Source organism: Nothoprocta perdicaria, unplaced genomic scaffold (genome assembly GCF_003342845.1).
Source record: "Nothoprocta perdicaria isolate Ctin4 unplaced genomic scaffold, notPer1 scaffold_6, whole genome shotgun sequence".
In the NCBI taxonomy this organism is placed as follows: domain Eukaryota; kingdom Metazoa; phylum Chordata; class Aves; order Tinamiformes; family Tinamidae; genus Nothoprocta; species Nothoprocta perdicaria.
The window spans coordinates 1,758,331-1,779,209 of NW_020455865.1; the positions used below are offsets into that span (position 1 = coordinate 1,758,331).

A 20,879-nucleotide genomic window follows, 5' to 3' on the forward strand; every position below is an offset into this window, starting at 1 on the left:
GTGATATTCACAGAACAGCTTATGGAAAGGGCAAGGCAGAAGATCAAGAAAGAGGAGCAAATTTTGCATTCTGAATTACATTTCCAGTCCCCCACCAAAGAAGCTTTCAGAAAGATCTCAAAAATAGGCTTCTGAAAGCTGGACCTCTCACAGAATTCCTCAGCTTAAACAGCTCTGTTTCTGAAACTCGGCTTCGAGAAGCTCCGTAACAAACAGGGGTTTCCTGCAAACGCTCCCTGTGTGCAGTTCTGGGAAGCAGCCTGTTGTTGTCTTCCTAYAGTGTGAGACAAGACAACATGGAACGAGTGTTGTCTCGCAGTCAGAACCACCTGGCCTCCTGGCAAGGAACAGGACAGGCACTTACCTGCCCCCATCAAAACCCACAGACCATGTTTAAAGCAGCACAGTGTGAGCAGCGCAGTGCTGCCCAATGCAGCGGGCTGCTTCACCCTGCGCACACACCTGCACATCTGTATTTGACTTGTCTCAACTTTTCCGAGCATTCCTAAGCAACAAATAAGCCCCAAATTCCATTGCTACCTTCGCTATCTCAACAGAAATTAGAGTCTCACACTAAGCCATGTAAACCAGCATCAATGCCGAGGTCCTGACCTGTGCCGAGCACACAGGCAAATCATTTGCGATCCCCACTGCGCCCAGAAGGATGAGGAAGAAGCAAGAAAGCATTGCCAGGTAAAAACGCCACAAACACTAAGTGCCCCTCAGCAGTGTTAACTCTAACGGTGATTCGCTGTGCTTGCAGCCGGCCCTGCGCTCAAGCACGGCTCAGAGGGTTATCGCAGCAGATGCTGTCCCGCCTGCGGCCCAAGCTCCGCCCCGGGGAGGCCCCTTGGCGGCCGGGCCGGGCCGGGCCGGGCCGGGCCGGGCCGCGCGCAGCCTCTGCTGCCCCCCGCAGGACGCGGCCCGAGCGCCGCCCGCGACCGCGTCCCACCGCCCACGAGCAGCTCTGCCCTCTCCCTGCATCTTCATTAATATTGTTACTATTATCCCTCAAAAATATCCTCTAGGAACTTTTTGCGGAACTAATTTTTTTTTCCCCACAAACCAGGAACTGGAATACCATGGCCAGACCTCTCATATTTGTTTTAGCTAAGTAAACTTTGCCCTTAGCAATAAAAATAGCATAGGAAAATGGCGAGAAGATTCCCCAACGCTGCACTCGCCGCATGCCGTCATTTCCATGCATGAATGCTAAGGAACATTAAAAAACGATCTCCATTTCTCCATTTCACTTGGAAGGAAGCTTGGATTTAACCTGCCAGGTTACCAGGGCTTTGGGAACTCGAGGATCTGTTTTGCAGTAACATTTAACCGAGAGATAGGAAGGACAAGGACACAGTCCAGGCGAGACAGTTACAGACGAGTTCAGCAGTAAATCCAGGGGTATAAATGCAGACTTAAGCATCTGCAGGCCTTACTGTGATTGCTATTAGCAATAAACTGCAAAAGACAATTTCATAATCCACAGTACTGTACCTAAGATTGTGCAGGCTTCATGTGCAAAAAGGCAAATCCGTTTTTTGGTGGGCACTGTATTATCCATTTTGTCCATAAGGAAAATACAAAAAGGAATCAATCATGTGAGACGGAGAGATGGAACATGAGATGGAACAGTGTGAAGTTAGCAAAGCCCTTACAGACATGCTTCAGTTCAAGAATATGCATAACCTCCATAAAGGGCAACCACTATGGGCTTCATTGCTTCCGCCTGTAGCGGTGTCCTTAAGTGCATTCCTAAGTACACTCCAAATCTTTCACCAGAATCGGATCCTCACTATAAACAAAAGTTTTATAGCACTGTCTGGAAATTTTCCCAACTTACTTCTTTTCCGTGGGATACTGAAAAGCATAAAAGGACTTAATAATTATTAATGCAAGGACTATAAAGCTTTACTGCATACAACAGACACACGCACGTGCTAGCGATGGACAATCCCGGTGTCATTCGGACACATTCTCACTCGCTGCTACCCAGCGGAGTCGGCAGCGCCGCAGCCTCAGCTCTGCACAGGGCGCTCCCAGGCCTGGCAGCCAGGACTCCGAGGGCAAGAAGTGCAGAACCACAAAAGCTCCCCAAGTTACAAGCAGGCCGCTGCTGGGGAAGCAGCTGGCTACCCGCCAAGGCTGCGCACTCCAGCTTTTCATTTTTAGGCTCTGCTCTTTGCTGGAAAGTTTCTACTTATACTCTAGTTTCCATGACAACTGCATTTCCTGCCTTTCTTCTCCAGGATTAAATTTATTTGTTTTCCCTTCTTCCCAAGACATGACTTTCTTTTTCTTCTGAGAAAAGAATTAATTGTTGTCTGCTCTTTAGTTACAGACCTTTTTAAAGGAGGTGACAGAGACTGGATTCTCAATCCCACAGAGAGCCTGCATAGCCCAGAGGAGGGAGGTGACCTGCCCGTGCTGCCAGGGACTCCCTTGCCATAACCCCCTGCCAGAGCCACCTTCCATGGAACAAGGTCACGACTTGCAGGAATCCCATCTGTTCTGGTACCCAGCATTGAAAATAATTGTCTCCCCTCTTTTTTTTTTTTTTTTGGGTAAGGGTAGAGCTGGCCATTTTTTTTTTTTTTAAACTGATTTTCTTTTAAACATTGCATAGGATTTCTTTGCAGCCTCAGGAGAATACATTAATAGTTTAAAATTGTATCTGCTCTCGCTGTGTGATCCTGATTGCCAGACTGTAAAGGCATTCAAATATTGTTCTTCTCCTCAGCTGGGAGAGGTATTAGGGCATGGGGCAGGTCCAAAAGGAGCGCCCTGTGTCCTGGCTGGGCAGCTGAAGGGGGTGCCCTGCACATCCATACACTAAGCGCAGGCAGATGACACCTCCGCAACTCCTGGGGCTTAAGCTAATTAATTTGTCTTGCCTTTGCCATGTTTGGGCTGAATTAATTTGCCAATTTGAATAAATTTGTGAATAATAATTAAAAAAAACCATCAGAAGTGCAAATCTGGATTAGATTTAGTCATTTGGATTTTCCAAGCTTTGGGTTTGCACGCTGCAAAGCACTACRATAACGCAGGTTCTCATTTCATTTAAACAACTGAATTCACTGGCACATTCGGGTCATAAACTGACCCTSCTGTACAGTTGTAGATTACAAGGCTTTTAGTCTTATCTCTGCCYGGTGGGATTTTGCAGTAAGTTCTTTCAGGACGGAATAATTAAAAGAAGCAAAAACTCACATGGCTCCCATGCAAACACAAACAAATCTGTTCATGGGTGCTATCTGGTTTGTAGCACATGTGCACAGATTTACATGCAGGAGTAAGGCTTAATGCCCTATTTGTGTTGTTCATTATTCATTACCACAAGCATAAGATAAATTGCTACATAAAGATTGAAACTGGAACAACTTCAAGAGCGAGATGACCTTATGATCTCAGAACCACACAATGTTACTTTAATATCTAAACACTTTCAACTCACCCACTGGACTGCGTAGACCATCCAAAACAGAGTTTCATCAGATAAAATCCTAGCTGAGCTACAAGGAACCCAGCAGAACCTGGACAGTAGAAATCATGACACAGTTGAAATACAGGAAGAATTCCAAGATAATGAACATGTGGCTTGTGGAAGCTGTAAGTTTATGATCGCATGGCATGATATTACGCCACCAACAAAATTTACAAATTAATGCTTTCCTAATATCTTACATCATTTTCTTAACCCGACTTTGCMTGTTATGTTCGTTTGCTACGTTAGGGATTCCTGATAATGAGAACAAATAACAGAAATAGGCAAGAAGAAAGAAGTCCTGTCTGCCATACTTGCTTCATGCTCAATTTGTGGAAAACTCCACAAATCAAAAGTCATGCAGGCGACAGAGCTCTGGAGAAGCAAAGCCAGCAAGTTCTGCACAGCTCTCACATGGGCCCTACCAGGAATTCAGCGTTACTGAGACTGCCAGGTGGAAAATGTAAAAATGCAGTGAGTGCTAGAAAATGTTTCTGTTTGGGCAATGGGTCAGTGGGTCTTGTGCAGGCTGTACATAATATCTGGAATGCAACTACAGGCAGATACATTAAGGAGTATGGAGCTTACACAGTTTTGATTCCTACCAGACCGTTACCATTTTTAACTCTATGCATTGATACCATCTAGTATTTTAAGCTTCCTAAACCAAAGGAAAACCAGACCAGATTTTTCATACACGAAACCAAGATAAAATGTGGAATAATTTCAAATTTGTAGAAAGGCTTCAAGCATTTGGATACARGGCCATCAAGCCATAATGCATATAATTATTCAATAAAATAACTTTTATTTAAAACAGACCACCAAAAGCTTGTGTTAGGCTGCCTCTAAGAAGAGATACCACACCAGAGATTTCCGCTGACAGATAAAATGATTGATTTTTTTAGGTTACTTGTCTTTGAGAAGGAATTATTATGTGTCTTTAGAATACAATTGGTCTGAACACCAATAAACCTGTTTTATATGTTGAATAAGCAACACTGGCAGGTGATAAACTGCAAAAGTAATGTTACACCAGGATTAAACTGTCTGCTGAGTCACACTTTACTGCTCTAGCATTATACAAAATAGCTCCTGCTTTCATCACTAATAAAACTCAGCATTAATTACCCAAAATACAAGTGGCCTTGAAAAATATGCCCAACCAATGCAGCCCGCTGCCTTTTGGGTCCTGTGTTTTTCTTGCTGCAGGGAAGCCGCAGGCGGGCCCACTGAGGTGCCTTTCTGGGAGCGCTGCCTGCAGAGCCCGTCGTGCGGCTCCGGGCCTGCACGGATGTGCAAGAGAAGTGCAGCCAAAGGAATTTTCCATATGCCTTTAAACAAATCACAGGATTTGAGGGTGAAGTACAGGAAATCCCATATTAGGGAGGATATCTGACAACTCTATTTATGGATGGATAAAGAGAAGAAAGGAAGAGTAAATGACTTGCCTAAAGCCACAGAACAAAACAACATATAGACATGACACAGACTACCTTGTTATCTATATAACTGCTCCTCTCCATCTGTCTTTGCACAGCCTTGCTTTTTCTAGAAGCTGGAGCAGAAATATCCCAGGCTTATATAACTGCTGACGCCATATTCTACAGGGCAGCATTTCTCCACTATTTTTGCTCAGGTTTCTCTTTAACCAGTTAAGAATTTTTCATACTTCACTGCAGTACAGAGGGTGCTATGTGCTCTCTGTGCCTTCCCTGGCACCTCCTAAGGCTGTTCTGCAAGCAACTGTCACTGCATATAATCAGGCACAGACCCTTCACCTGACCTGTGTGCTCAGCTGATGTCAGATTCAGATGCCAAGAAATGAAAATCTTCTGGTTAGGAGGTTACAGCAGTGAGCGCCCAGACTTCTGCACGATGCTGAATTCTTGTGCTTTGCAGCCTGGCCAGTGATACCTGTTCTGCAGCTCTAAGTGCTTTAAACCATCATGAAATCTGCTTGTGTGTCAATTCCTTACAGTATACAAAAGCTTCTTTGTATGGACATCACGCGGAGAATCCTTAGCACACACAACTCCATTAACGGGAGTGATGTGCTGTCTAAAATTAACTATGTTCTTGTCTACTCTCCAGTTTCTGTAGAACATGAGCAGCGATGCAGATGGTTGACAGCAGTGAATAGATTATAGTGATGGCTGTAAAACTTGATGACTGTTACCAAAGGCATCATATGGCTTGTGATACAAAGTAGTGACTGAAAAAAACCCCAAGCCCATAAGAGAGAGAAAACAAATTCCAAGTTACCCTGGTCAGGACAGTTGGCAAAACAGAAAATAATATAATTTTGCCTCCTATTTCGCCATGCTAATCACTCCCTCCTCACCCACCTTTATTAAGGATAGTAAAGAAAAAAAAGATTCAAACTTCTCATTGCAGTTCTACACAGAACCGTAGCACCTCCCCCAGGGAGGTGACAGGAGAGCGCTTCCGCCCACCAGAGCCAGCACGTTCCAATGTTTTAAGGCAATACAGGTCGGAAGTGCATCTAACGCAGAGTAACCTGGGCTTTGTGGAAGTTCACAGGTGTTTAAGCAGTTTTGTTTCTGTAGACAATATTCCTGTGTTTGGCACTGTAATCACTATCGAGAATGTCAGTCAACACACTAATTACTTCTCCTCAAGATCCTGATTCCTCTTTGCTAAGAGAAGGTAAATTAAATACATGCAAACCAGGATTTCAGAATCTCTTCTCACAAATAATTGAGCACATAAATGCACACATGAGAAGGAAAGGGATCGGGTCGCATAGGTAGCATTCATGGCATAACGTAAAATTTAAAAAAAAAAATCACTAGAGTAAACTGGCTTATTTCACAAATATAAACGATGCACATATTTATATTACATACATTAGAATCTAATCACTTAAACTCAGTAATTCTACAACTCCTTCTAATTCTGGTCACTTTCTAGTGCTCCTTTTCCTGAACAACCTACCCAGAGCCTCTTCGTTAGCATACTCCCCAGGCAGATGATTTGTAGGACAGTTACGCCCAAGACCGAGTACTGAACAAAGCGAACACCCATTTATTCCTCCTCCACTCTGGTGGCTGGATTTCAAACAAGGGRGAGGAAAGAGCAGCAACAAAACCTTTTTGCAGTTGCTGAAGACAAGTCCACACGGCCTCGTGCAGGGCGGCTCCTCTCTGCAGAGACATTCACACCCACCCGGCGCCAGGGGAGGCGCTGGGAAGAGCGGAGCGCTGGGTACCCGTGTGTCTGCGGCGCTCAGGAGGGTGCTCAGGACAGCTCTGACCGTTAGTGTCAGGGATTTGGTCTCTCTTCTCTTTGCTTTTAGAGGTAAAGCTAGGTGGGTAAAACTTTAAGAAAACTAAAGAAACCTTAGTACAGAGATATGAATCTTTCTGCAAGGAATTCTTTTTTAAGCATAGATTGTTTCCTCGTRCTTTCCTCCCTGAATTCACCCACACAAACTGCATGAAAAGCACTGGCCTTGTTTATGTTATCACTATTCCCCATTTCTCTTTAATCCTATTAATAATTATCACATTTCTCCAATTAATCCTATCATGAAATTCTTCTGTAAAAATTCATAAACTACAGACATAGCCAGCAGCCACTTCAGATGCTGCAGTTGGAACAGTCCTAATCTAAACCATGTCCTCCTTTTGGTGAAAGGTACCACGGGCCTGGAAAACGCTACTCACGTCAAACACTTCTCTTTCTAAAGGCATCTGTCTTCAGACCTTGACCGAATTTCAGGGGTTTGCTTTTTGTACACTGTCCACAAACCATCCAACCTTAGTTGCATTAGACACATGGCTGAAGAACAAAGTGTAAGCCTCATTTCTGGTGACTCTTTGCTTTCAACTCTGTGCTACATTAAGCAAAAACTGTAATATGAAAACAAGGAAGCTTCTTGCTCTGCTCTGAAGCTGCTGAGACCAGTATCAGAAGGTAAGTCCTGCACAGAACTTCAGCAAGAACACCTGATTTCATAGACCTCTGCTGTGATTCAGGTTTAACTTGTATTTTGTATGAAATTACCGTAGTAGTTTGTGCCTCCCCCTCAGCCTGCAGTGGCCCACACGGCAAAGCCACCACAGCAGTCTGCCGACTGAGAGTCCCCAGCAATGAGAGCCCGAGAAAAAAGCACCCTGAGGCCTAAATTAATTCTAGCTTATAAAGGAAGTGCAAGCTTCAGTTCCTGGGCAAGAGCATCACTAATGTGGTTCTGTGGTTATTCTTCTACAGTAACTCTTGGCACAACAGCCAGGCAGCCCTGGGAGCTGCGATAGCAGCCCTGCCCTCCCAACAAAGCCGAGCACATAAAGGGTGGCCAGGCAGGAAGAGCCCAGCCGGGAGCGCAGCCCCGGCTTGGGAATCCATTTGCAGCCTACACTACAAAGCACTGTATCTTTTTGCAAATTACCTAAAATAACACACAAAATAACCAAATGCAAATGCCAAAAATAACACTACATTTTTGATGAAATTGGATTTAAACGTAGGAGTTAACTAGTTCAAAGTATTAACTCTGAATCTGAACACTTGAACGCTGCACTAATAAAATCAAATAAATGTCACCATTGCTGAGAATCTTTTAGCGGTTTCAAAGTTGCTATTATTTTTTATGTCTTACAGTAACAGCTTTTGCTTTAGACATTATAAAAGTTAAAGAGTAGCAAATTGTAACTTTGTAAAGGATTGCAATTTATAAAGATTAGTTGGGAGGAAAAAGACATAGAAAATACTTCTCTCAGCAAATCTGATTAAAATCATTCAAAAGACATTTCCACAACTGCCTTAATTGCCATATAGCTCTGGCTATTTTTTTCAGGACAGAATTCCCCAGACTGGAGGCAGGTGAAGCCACTCGTTTTCAGTGTCTGTTCCAGTTACTGCCTATGGTTAAAGCAGAGGAGTGTAGGGACCCGGGGGCCAGGGAGCTGAGGCGAATACGCCCCGGATTATGGAGCTACCATAGTCTCCTGGGAAACAGGAGCTGACGCGGATTTAGACACTTGGAGAAAAGACGAACTTTCAACATTTCCTTGAGGAAATTCCACATCARATCTGCTTCTTGATGTTTTTCAGTCCTACAGCTGTTCTCCAAAACAGTGTTTCACATGATCTGAAATAGAAACCTGGAATTCTCTCATCAACCTGCCTTGCCACTACACTATCCCAATGCCTCTAATATCCTCTCGTGATTTGTGTTCCTTTTCTATTTAAAAAACTTTCTTCTATGTTTCCATCTGACCTAAAAGGACATAAGATAGCCTCTTCTTTTCTTTTTTTTTTTTTTAAACTTAATTATCTTGATTTTATCTTGTTTGTTGATTTTCTAGTCTAGTGGCAAGCACCAGTGGTGACATCATAGCAGGAGGCAGCATCTATTCAAAAGAGCTCAGAGCCAGTAAAAATACATCCAAGAACACAGAAATAGTTCCTGTTATAATCACTTCTTGGCAAAGAAACACCAGCTTATATAAAAAGGTAATAGAAATAGTTACCACAGGCACATGTCGAGTACTGTAATGTTAATGGAAGTATTTCAACACCCTGGTTCATGTCTGCAAACTGTAAGCCTATATTCCAGGCAGGTCACATCTATCTTAAGCTGTAGCTCACTGAAAAATCTACTGATCTAGACCCCAGGCTTCAAGGATGGCAGAGGAAGCCACATTCCTTGTGAATTAAGTGTCAGGGAACTCTCCAAGGAAGTTTTGGATCAGAGTCAGGCAACAACAGTTGCACTGGAGGAAAAGAGGAAAGGAATCTGTGCAGTTTTCCTGGAAATGTAGCTGCAAACACCCAATGTTTTTGCATTTTCAGAGCTGCCACTTCTGCAAGAAAGCACCCTTTCCTATACTGGAAATAAGAATTCATCAAATTTAAGACAGCAAACACATTGTTCTGGTGGAAAAAACAGGAGTGATATTTTCCAAATTCATATGGACATGTCTGACAGATAATGTTCTTCACAGGAAGATGACAAATGTCCTTCAGCAATTAATTTGGGGGGAGGGAGGGCAAGGAAGGATGAGAAAAGGGGAAAATAGGAAATGGGCAAGAAGACTAAGGGCACGAAGAATGGCTAAGGAGCTAATTAGGAACACAGAAGACCCAATACATTTTTTTTGATTTGATAAAAGCTTCCTGTGACGCTGGATAAGTCACTTTTAATTCAGCTCCCTTTTATAAGAAAGGGATAATAGTAAGGCATTAAAGCTGGCATGAGCATAGCTAGATTACAGACTGAAAGGCATTTAAAGGCCGCAGTACTGAGGATCACACTGCACATTCGCAACAGGCAGGCAACAAAGTGTTCTGCGGTTGCACAGAATTGCACTGAAGAGAAGCACAAATCMGCACAAGGGGTGCAGGGTTTTGCTGAGGGATCCAGGAGCCACCCCCTGCAGAGGGTCTCTACCTCAAGCTCGCGAGCAGCAGACGCTACCCCGTGCAGAACCAGGTACCAGAGCCGGGCCATACAAATGGTTCACAGGACCAAGCAATTACTCTAACCAGGAGGAAATACAAAAAGTCAGTAGACTCTTACCAAGAAATAAGTGTACTGACATAATCAGCTGGTGTTTGTTTGATTGAATGTATATGTACATACACACGTACATAACTGTACACATAGCTGGATTAAACAGCTCTGATTCCACTATCTCAAATATTATGAGCTACTGATACTGTGTCACTAATGTCAACAGCTAAAAAACCTTCTGCTCTGTTCAGGATGGCAGTGATGGTCACTTCCAAGAGTATGTTCAAAGCTTTGACTCCTCATATTGCTTTACTCAAGATGTCTGGTACAATGACATGACAATGACATTAAGATAAGGACCCCTGAGAAATCTATCATTGCCAATATAATGCCACAAAAAACCAAAGCCAAAACCAAACCAAACAAAACAAACAAAAAAACACCACAAGTGGAGAAAATATTATTAGCAGCAATGAATGGGAAATATTTTTTCTGTTCCAGAAATACGATGACTACAGGATCTCCCAATTGAACCGGGATGTGCCAGACCTTCCCCTGTTTTTTAAAGTCCACCAAGTGAGGGGGACAGACGTGGCTCTCCCCAGGGTGACTGGGGCCAGACAGGCGTTTCCTGCACCCTGCACTGGGGCAGCACCTGTGGTTCACACAGGCTGTCTCTGGCTTGCAGCAACTTTCCTCATTAGGTCTTCACTACAGTAAGTTTTTTTGCCATTTGCATTAACGTTTTTTGATGATCTGACATTTTCCCACAAAAATGACTAAGTTATTATCAATCTATTTTTGAGAAACTGCAGATGGCTACAAGCTCTTTCTTTTTCTGCTTTAAAGAACATGAGTTCGATGGATTTGAGTATAAGCAAGTAAGATAGATGCAAGATATCTGCTTGTTTATTTAAAATTGCTTCAATATGCAAAGTTTAGGTTGGATCAAGTGTCAGTTACATAAATCTCCTCGTCTTCTATTTACAGATTTTAAGCATTTCTTTTAAAATACTTAGAGCTGTGTGAAACTGGCACACTTGGTTTAAATAGTTAAAATTAAGATATTAACACTAAAGAGAAAACAGATATTTGACAAAAATAAATTACTAAGTGGAGCCTACAGCATAAACAAAGTCTTAGAAATATGCACTATCAATGCTTGCAGACTTCCACTGCTTGGTACAGATTACAGTAATATGCAATAATCCAATTCGCTGAAAGGAAGGTTTGGAGTCTAAAACATCAATATTTCATACGTTCCCTTAGCTAACTTTGCCCTGTGCTCACAGAAGTGACTAGCTGAAGTGTAACCTACCCCAAAAAATATAATTACATTTTAAAGCAATAACATCAAAGAGTTACTACGTGACAACAGTGACGGCAGATAGTCATGCCTACCAATCGGGCTAGTGCCAGGCCCGTGTTAAGGTTCTGGATGGCTCCAGTTTTCTCTCCAGTGACTGAGTCTGCACCAGCAAGTCCCCAGCGAGCAGCATTTAAGGGGCTGACATGCCACATCTTGCCACCTGGAAGTGGAATGTACCATTCACCTGCAAATACGGACTGCTGAAAAACAGCTATGTTTAGTCTGAGATTACAGTCTAAAGGATGATTCTATAATCAGCGCAACAAAAGTCAAAATATTCCTGTTCTTAAAAATTCAAGTCCAAAGGTATCTGTTGTCTTAAATCACAATTCCACTTACATTGCACAAAGTTTGTCTTTAGTTAGTATTCTAAAACAATTTCTACACAAAAGAGCAAAAGACAAACATCATTAAAGAAACTCTGAGACACAGCACAGTCTGTGATCTTTCCAGGCACTGTTACGCAGCAACTGCACATTTGCAGTGGGAGGTTTTTAACCCTTAACCAAACAAAACCTCTATGCAAGTGAAGAGTCAGTCTCTGAAATTCAGCAATTCTTAACTGCTTACCTTTTTATGAGCAGGTCAAATTTTTGGAAGCAGTTCCTCAAACCAGCTCAAAAATCCCATGTTGGCTGCTGCATCACAGTAAACAGCTGCAAAACTTGTGGATTTACTTCCCCATTTTATATGCATGTTGAACCCCAGAAGAAATCTCACGCAGGGAAAAAAAACAACCCCAAAATCTGCAACAGAAGTATCTCAGTCCTTGAACAAAGCATAAGAAAGTTTAGCAGGGAAACGGAGAGGAAATCTAACCACAACTAAAAGTTTAGGTAAGAAAGAGGAAGGGCAAGCTTGTTCCCCTTGCCGGTAATTCCTGGCTAAAGGTGCCTCTAAAGCAGAATTCAGTGAGCCTCCAACTCCTCGGAGCAGATGGTATTCACACATTATTCCCCAACAGCAGCATTCCCATGTCCAATCAGGAGGCTGCACTCAAAAGCCAAGCGCTTCCCAGACTCTGTTACAGTTTTCAATAGCTACAGCCCAAGATGAATGACTCAGAAAATGAATAAGCAGGGAAAATAAACCCGCCTCTCCCCCAGTCAGAGGCAGACGCAGTTAGTTCAACAACACAGTGTGTTCTGGGCACTTCTTTCAAGTTGAATGCACCTGTTTTTTTCCCCTCAAATTCCAAATACTGATTACATTTTCCAAATCTTTTATTTGTGTTATCAATTTAATCTCGAGCTAGAAGTCACAGTAAGAATTAGATTGCTGCATTTTTTCCCCATCAGATAAGGCAATCTGCTCTTTCTTCTGGAAACATATAAACATTGAAAGGGTCAAAAAAGAGCTGTTCTGTATGTGTATTCTTCCAGACAAATAATTTCCAGTTAATTCAATGAAACTGCTCATGCATTTAGGGCTAAATACACACATAGATACCTTTAAGACTGAGAAATAAATTTAAATATCCTGTTGCAAATGTTATAAAAAGAAGAAAGGTTGACTCCCAAACAGGCTGGTATTTCCCCTGGTGTTGTAAAAAGTTTACCCAACTACAGTAGAAGGAATAGATCTAATCAAAAAGCCTACAGCTTCCCGGTGAGGCAGAACTGTTATCCCAAAGCCGGCCAGGCAGAACCAGTAAATATTCCCAATTGCTTCGCTTAGGTGTATACGGCTGCAGCCGACTCATCCCTGATCACTTTTACAGCTGCACAACTCAATGTCCGACTTCCTCTGACAAGTGAGAAGTAAAGGATAAGAAGCAGAGTTACTTGTGGAAACAGATTTGCACAGAGTTCTGGGGTTCCTCCCTGGATGATAATAGTGAGCTTTCCAAAACACACCAAAATTGTCTTTACTCTTAGAACAGAAGAGACTGCACGGAGATAACGCAGTGTTTAATGTTCCCATGCCTGCTCTTCCTACCTACAACACTTTTATTGCTGCCACTCAGAAAGTAACTGTGGGCTGGCTGAAAACCTACTCCAGCCAGACAAGTGAAATCAGTTAAATCAGTGAGGCTATTTGGGGTGAGAAGCTCCCTGGACATTCCCACATCTCTTTGTGGCCGTAAATTGATCCTTTGCATTCCTGCCTGACACATGACCTGTGAAAACTCTTCAGGGATACTCTCTCTGCCATGAGTAATGCTTTAATGGCATTACTTAAAAATATAAGACCAGTTGCAAGAATAATAAAATATCATGAACTTTGGTCTAACTTTTTCTATTATTCTTTTAAGACATGTAAGTATCCTTTTTTTTCCCTTTTGCAACAAATAAGCAAATTCTATTAGCATCCTATTTTCCTCCCTTCAAAACACCAAACATGATGATTCCTCCAGCCTGGACTAGGTGCAGGAGCCGTGCTCAGAGGTGCTGATCGCCTCTTTCAACTCCGGCCACGCAAAAGAACCCGCGACGTTCCGAGTCTCACACGCGCCCTGCAAAGCCCTTGCAGTATATGCAATACATGGGCAGTACGTAGGCCCAGCAGTAAGAAAACAAGACCATACCTAGAGCTGCATGGCACAGAACAGGGGTTTGTGCTATTGCATCTGCACAGATGCCTACCAAATTCCCAACTATCCCTAGAAAAGCATTTAGGTGTGTAAAAGGCAAAAACAAAACAAAAYAAAAATAGATTTGGTAGGAAAAAAACACTTCTTGAAATTTAATTTTGGCAGACACTTTTTGATAACTGGATTAAGCTCTGCAGCTGCCACAGTCATTGCCTACTGCCTGGCTTAGCATGGCCTCAGAGTCCTTATCAGCAGCATGGATGCTTTGCAATTAAGGCTTTTACGTGTGCTAGTTCCTTGGAGATGCTCAGAGGGAAGCACATCAAAATGTAAATATTATTACCATAATGCTCCACCTGACATGATAACCACGTTTATGCACCGAGAAATATCCTTGGCAAACATCCTAATCAAACACTATAAAGGACATTACAGAGAAGTATCTAAAGGTAAGCAGCTATTTATTTTCTATATCCCTAGTGTACATGACATTTTTAGATGTGGATGTAAAGCAGCAGCTCTTGTCAATCTTTCTTGACTGCAGTAGAATAGGGCTACTGTCCAAAAACTTAACCAGATGTGATTAGAACGCTTTCACTAAGAAAAAGCATGATTTTAAAAGCTGTTCTTTAATCAAAACAGGTTTTGCTCCTGTTGTAAGGGAGTACCATGAAACAGCACACTTTGCTAAATAATTTTGTTACTCTCACATGTCTAGGATAAATATTTCTAGCAATAATACACGCTTTGTTTCTTCAATCCAACAAGTTTTTTTTTTATAGACAGAAGCAAACAACATAGATGCTGGGTGAGGAAGGCAAAGAAGGAATCAATTTTTAATGATCTGTGTCACAGGCCACAGTACAGCACTGCTTAATCACCTAATGGTAGCTTAATATCTTTAATTGCGAACCTACTCATTACCATTTTTCTTCAATCCTGTAGACAATAACAGGAAATTAACTTTTAAATCTACCATCTCCAGAACCCCTCATTTTCCCATATCCACAAGTTATGGCACCCACGTTTTTAGGCCTAACAGTACCAGCTGCATTTATAAGAYACACGAAGTATGAGAAATACCAGAGTTCACCTATGTTTTGTTAACAGTCTTTGCAAGATGGTTGCTCCTTGGCAAAACATCCCCCTTTCTGACACATAAAAGAAACAAATCAGTCCTCCACCTCACAAGTCTTAAAGATTCAAGGCACAGTTGTTTTGGTTCCAGTCCTCTGTGGTCTAAAATCTGCATCTCTGATTCACACTCACTCCTCGTGTAGGTGGATATGAATCTACTGTATCCAATAGCTGGGATTTGGTCTCCAAGGCTATTCAACACATCCATTAAAAATATGGGGCCTTTAAAAGCTTAAAAACAAATACACAAAGAATTATTATTGGGACATACAAGAAAATAAACTCAGATGCGGTACCACTATTCACTATAAATTTATAAACAAATCTAGGCAATTAGAATATAAAATGAATGCACAACACGCAAGTACATTGTACCTGAGTCTTTGTACACAAACACAACATCATATAAATCCTCATCAGCTTGCAAAAAACTGCTGAGCTGTTACTCTGGTAGTTGTAAGCGGCCATAGTAAAAGGAGAAATCTGCAGCTCTAACATGTCATCCCTTTGAAATGGGTAATTTAGGCTTACGGTTTGGGAATCAGCACATTCTTCAGCACTTTTCTTCCAAGAAAACTTTTTTTTTTTTTTTTTGAAATAAACCTTTTCCAGCACATTAGAAAGAACACATCAAAAAGTCAGAACTGTGAACCATCATAGATAATAAACTTTCTTTATATTCCCATATTTTAGAAAACTGAAAGAAAATATTGGGGCTGACCTATSATGGTTTCTAGAAGCCTTAGGGGAGCCTATTTTTGTGAGCCCTCAGCCTAGGCAGCAATGCTGAAGGTAACATATGCAGAAATCTTACAGAAATTTCCATCTCTTTTCACAGACCTCAAAATGGATATCAACATATCAAGCTTGTGTTCAAAGTAGGGCAAAAACTACAGCTCAGTGCAGAATCAAAGTGGAAAAAAAAGCAATAACGAGTTCACCCACAATTTATGATTTTATTCCAGCAGTCTCATTAGTTCAGAAAAAAGGTCTGTACCAGGAAGTGAGACACACAGAGCTTCTCCTTCTTGCATGTTCCACTATGGTCCTTCTAACTCATTTCATACAGCTCTAAAAGCAAAAGAAAGGGCTGCAAGAGGCAAAGGGATTCTAAAAGATATTATTGCCACATATTCTTCAAAACAGTTGTTGCTGTTATTCATTATCTATCCATCTACTCATTAGGCAGGTAACAAGCAAACAAACACTGAACTAGATGGTAGTGAACTAGATGGTTAACCTGTACGGACTGTCAGGTACATAAAAAAAAAAAAAAGAAAGAAAAAAAAAATCATTCTGCCAGAAGAAAATGGACTTTGCTCTCATATTCTTGAAGGGGGGGGGAAAAAAAAAAAGTACAGAAATTACAAGTTACAGTCACTTCCCAAGGTATTCATATTTATCACATGACCGATGTAGTAAACACAACAGTTACCAGTGTGTTCATAGCAGCTCACTAGCTGCTTGATAATAAAAGGTTTCAAGAATGTTTCAGGAATGACAGCTACCAGAAAAATTTCTCAAAGAAGGAAATTTTCCTTCCCATCGCTGTGCTGGCACATTTTTGAGGACTTTCTATTTACTGAATTCATGCCGAAGTAATATCATAATAACAGATGAATTCATAACTCCTCTGTATTTCTCCTGYAGCACCAGCAGCACAACATCTTATGCAACCGACCTCCTGAGCAATAAATTGCTTAACCCATTTGTTTTATCCTGGGATGGCTGAATCAAAGTATTTAAAAAAAATCTAAAAGAAAGGCAGGGATTTACATAGAAGGAGAACCGATAAAGGTTCTTCTCTAGCACTTGACACCATGAGTGCTTATTTATCTCTAATTATCCAATTTATGAATATTTTCAGTGCATGCTCCCTATTCAAATACTCTGCAGAAAGACAACCTAAAATTTAAGTGTTCATAGGGAGAACAACAAAAGGATTGGGTACCTTTAAATGCCATATTAAATTTAGTGAAACATTGTAGCACATCTGAGAAACCAAAGTTATACTTGTATTTCCCACCAAATCAAAACTTCCTCTCTGTGATTCCTAAAGGTCAGGCCCAGTGTTAGGATAAGCAAGAATACTCATTTATATCTTCATTAACATCAGCTCACATACATAAGCACTTCTCTGATAATCCTAAAGCTTCCTGTTATAAAAAAGGATTCAGTTCTATGCCCCAATAGTCTAAGGGCAGATGTAAGGCATTAAAGACAGATACTGTTCCTCTAGACACCATTTAATATAACTACATAAAAAACAGAAAAATAAGAAGTGTGATTCTCTTTTTCTAATCTTTTCATGCAAACATTATCATTTGAAACAACTCTGCAATCTGTCCTTGATCATTTTAGATAACTTCATCATGGCACAGAGCCCATGTAAAGCAGTGCTGCCCACTTATATCTGTCCAGTCAACTGTTCACATAGCTTAAGTATTACCTCACTCCCTTAACCACATTCCTCCCATGCAGATTTAGGGCTACTGTGGTTTTAACACCACACTTAGCTTGTACTGGAAGCTCTACATTCTCTCCAGATAACATGCTGTGGAAAACCATAACCAGTCATTGAACTATATACAGGTAGAAAGCAGAATATTTTGTCAGTTTAAAACTATATCCAGAATACTACAAAAAACATATTAAAGACATGAGAACCAATTTAGTCTAAAAAAGTGTAAAACAATTTGTCGTCCTCAATGCAGCCAAGCCAATCTGCTGAGAGAAATAAATAAGACTTGCAATTACAAAGAACTTTTCACTCTAATTTTATGCCTTTTATAAACCTTCCAATAGATCAGATACCAGTACCTCAGTATGTGGAATGCTATAAATGCAGGGAATAGCTGCAGTTTTAACCATGGACTTTAATTCCAGGGTGAATTCATGTGGTCTCTAGCTAAATTTATCCTTCTAAGTAAATTACTCACTGCAACTGCCTTTAGGAAAGCTTTTGCAGATAAAAAAAAAAAAACAATTCTAAATGCTACATTTGACAGCACAAGTTACATTCTTTTCTCGTTGGCAAAAAAGAGACCTTAGAACTCAATAATGTAGAATAATGCAGAATGCGTAGGTTCCTCTTCTTTCTGCAGAGACTGTCCAGGAGATAGGCTAGTGAGAAAAGTACCAATTACTGATTACTACTTCATACAATCCCCCGTATATATCAGTCTACTGTATGTTTATCTTCAGCCCTGTAAACAGGGAATTCCAAAATAATGTGAAGTACATTAGCACATTCATTTCCAATCATCCATGCAGAAGACAATAAAAACACATGCCTAATCCTGTGCCTCAAGTAGGATGTGCAACTCAGACACTCTTTCACTACCCTTTCTTCTTCCTCTCTTTTCTATGTTTTCTACTTCTTACCATTGGAGTTGTCCTGGTCCAAGGGATTATCTGGTTCCATTACTTCAAATAAAAGCATCCAACATGCAGTTCTCCATGCAGCAGAGGCATAAAAACACAGCAGTTGTCTAAGCTGATTCACCTGATTTATGAATTAGTGCTGCATCCATAAGAGGCTGTGTTTCTTCTTTTGTATTACATCTGGCTGCTTTTCCAACTAGATGGCTGGGTATTACAGCATGCAGGCCTTTTTCCAGCATCCTCTTAATGCATTATATTTAAAGTAGCAGCAACCTTTTTCTCCCCTCCCCCAGACCAAGTTACAGTAATGTAACTAGGCTGAGCTGGCAGAGTGGAGCTCATTCAGAACAGGACCYGCGAGCGTTCGCTGATTTGTGTTGCTGCATAAAGAGAAGGATTGACACAATAAAAAGTAAGCGGGCTTTGACACAGAGCAGTATGCACTGCAGAAAAATCGCACCAAAACCAGCCTAGGTCTTGAGGCTTTGGGGAATGCCCTGCTGAAGCCACCAGGACCCACCCCCTCACAGACACAAATTATGTCCTGTTCCCTCCTCCCCCTTCTCCCCTGCTCCAATCTTTTATAACCCTGGATCTCCTCCAGCAATAGTCTGTTCCTTTACTCAGTTTATTATAAACTCTGCCATTCCCTTGCGTCCCTAGGGCTGTCTTGGAAAGGAAAGAGGCTGTTTGCAAAATGAATAGAGCAGGCGCTGCCTAACAGGAGGCAACTCAATGACTCTGCACTGGGCAGCTGCAACTTGCTGCAGCAGGAGCCTTGGGCCCGATACCTGGTCCTGCAGTTACCTCCTTTGCCAAGACRGAAGCTGCAGCTAAGATGCCTTTCTGAAAGGCTTCTCCAAATGTGCCGTGGAGTTGACAAAGGCTTTGCTGGAGTCATAGAACAGATTGTACCAGAGTTTGCAAGTGAAGGCTCTTTTAAACAGAGACAGTGTTAGCTGACGGCTAGATCCCTGTGCTGGGAGCCAGGTCAACCTCATTCTGCTGCTGTGTCTAATCCCAGCTCAAGCACTGTGAGCATTTCTGGGCTCCCCAGTACAAGAGAGGCGTGGAGCTTCTAGAAAGGGTCCAGCACAGAGAGAAAGAATTGATAACGGACTCAAACACCTATCTTATGAGGGAAGACTAAGTGAGGTGGGCCCGTTTAGAGCTGGGTCCGTTTAGCCTGGAGAAGAAAAGGCTGAGAGAAGATCTCATCAATATGTACAAATATCTGATGGGAGAATGTAAAGAAGATGGGGCCAAACTCTCCTCAGTGATGGCCAGAACAAGGTGTAATGGGTACAAATTGAAACACAGAAGATCCATCTCCATATGAGGAAGAACTTCTTTACTGTGAGGGTGACAAAGCCCTGGCACAGACTGCCCATGGARGCTGTGGAGTCTCCTTCTCTGGAGGTCTTCCCAACCTGCCTGGATGCCACCCTGTGTCACATGCTCTGGGTGTCCCTGCTGGAACAAGGGGGTTGGACTAGATAATCTCTAGATATCCCTTCCAACCTCAACCATTCTGTGATTCTGCAATTCTTAGTTCCCTGAGAAATCACACAATTCACTTCTCCTATTTGTGACTCAGTTTTCTACAATACATTGAAATATGCCTTATTTCACAAAAATATGGCTGAAAAATCCCAGTTTTAACTGCTTTGAACTTCTTGGATAAATGCTACAGTACAAGGATTGAGGAAGAGGACCCCTTCATCTATCTGAAAAGTACAAAGATTTATTTTCTCTGACAATGTCTCTGCAAAACAACAGAAAAAAAAATCAGTGTGCAACTATAAAGCAAGATGTGTCTCTGAAAGGTAATTCATACTCCCATTACAACAATCCTGCAGCAATCCTGYAAATCCAGACTTTCAGGATCAATTTTACTTTGAATCTATGATTCAAAGWCTTTCTTTAATGCCCCAGCCAAGGAACAAAACCAAATCCCGCCCCCCCCCCCTTTTTTTTTTTTTAAAAAAAAAGGGGGGGTTTGTCTAAGTCTAWGCTAAGTGCAAGGCAAGGATTGCTGTACACATCTACAGATTAGTACATTTTTGGATCGTCATGGCTGATGATATGGGATTCTCAGGCTGACTAGCTAGTGCTGGATTTTCTATTTTGGTCCCTCTKGGTAATGTTTCTGCCTTACTAGCTCATTCTTTACAGAGTCATGTAACTAGTGCTTCTGAGCTAACTATTCATGTCTTGTGCTATAAGCTGTAGGCGGGCAAATGAATGGCTGGCTGAAGGGAGAAAAACATGTAGTTCTGGATGGAGAAATTAGCCTAGCAGGTTGATAAGACTCTGCTGTAATTGTACCTTGCAAAAAACACTTCAATGCTGTTCTTGAGGATTATGCCATATTAAGAGAAGGGAAACTCATTTCCATCTATTTGTTTTAGGTATCACACAGTATATAGCCTCTATTAAATAATGTTCTCAGATCTTTGCCTCGGTCTAAATTACAGTGCTGCAAAGC

The 20,879-nt window shown here is 41.6% G+C and overlaps 1 protein-coding gene across 2 annotated transcripts in view; it reads right to left on the reverse strand.

The window, feature by feature from the left end:
* DAB2IP (DAB2 interacting protein) overlaps window positions 1-20,879 on the reverse strand; it is a 154,876-nt gene that overhangs the window by 113,237 nt on the left and 20,760 nt on the right. Inside the window, exon 1 of one of the 2 annotated variants that reach the window (XM_026049497.1) lies at window positions 11,908-12,235. The exons of the other annotated variant lie outside the window; for it this stretch is intronic. The gene's annotated coding sequence lies outside the window, so the exon portion shown is untranslated. Of the gene's footprint in view, window positions 1-11,907; window positions 12,236-20,879 lie in introns of those variants that run through there. 2 annotated transcript variants of the gene reach the window in all.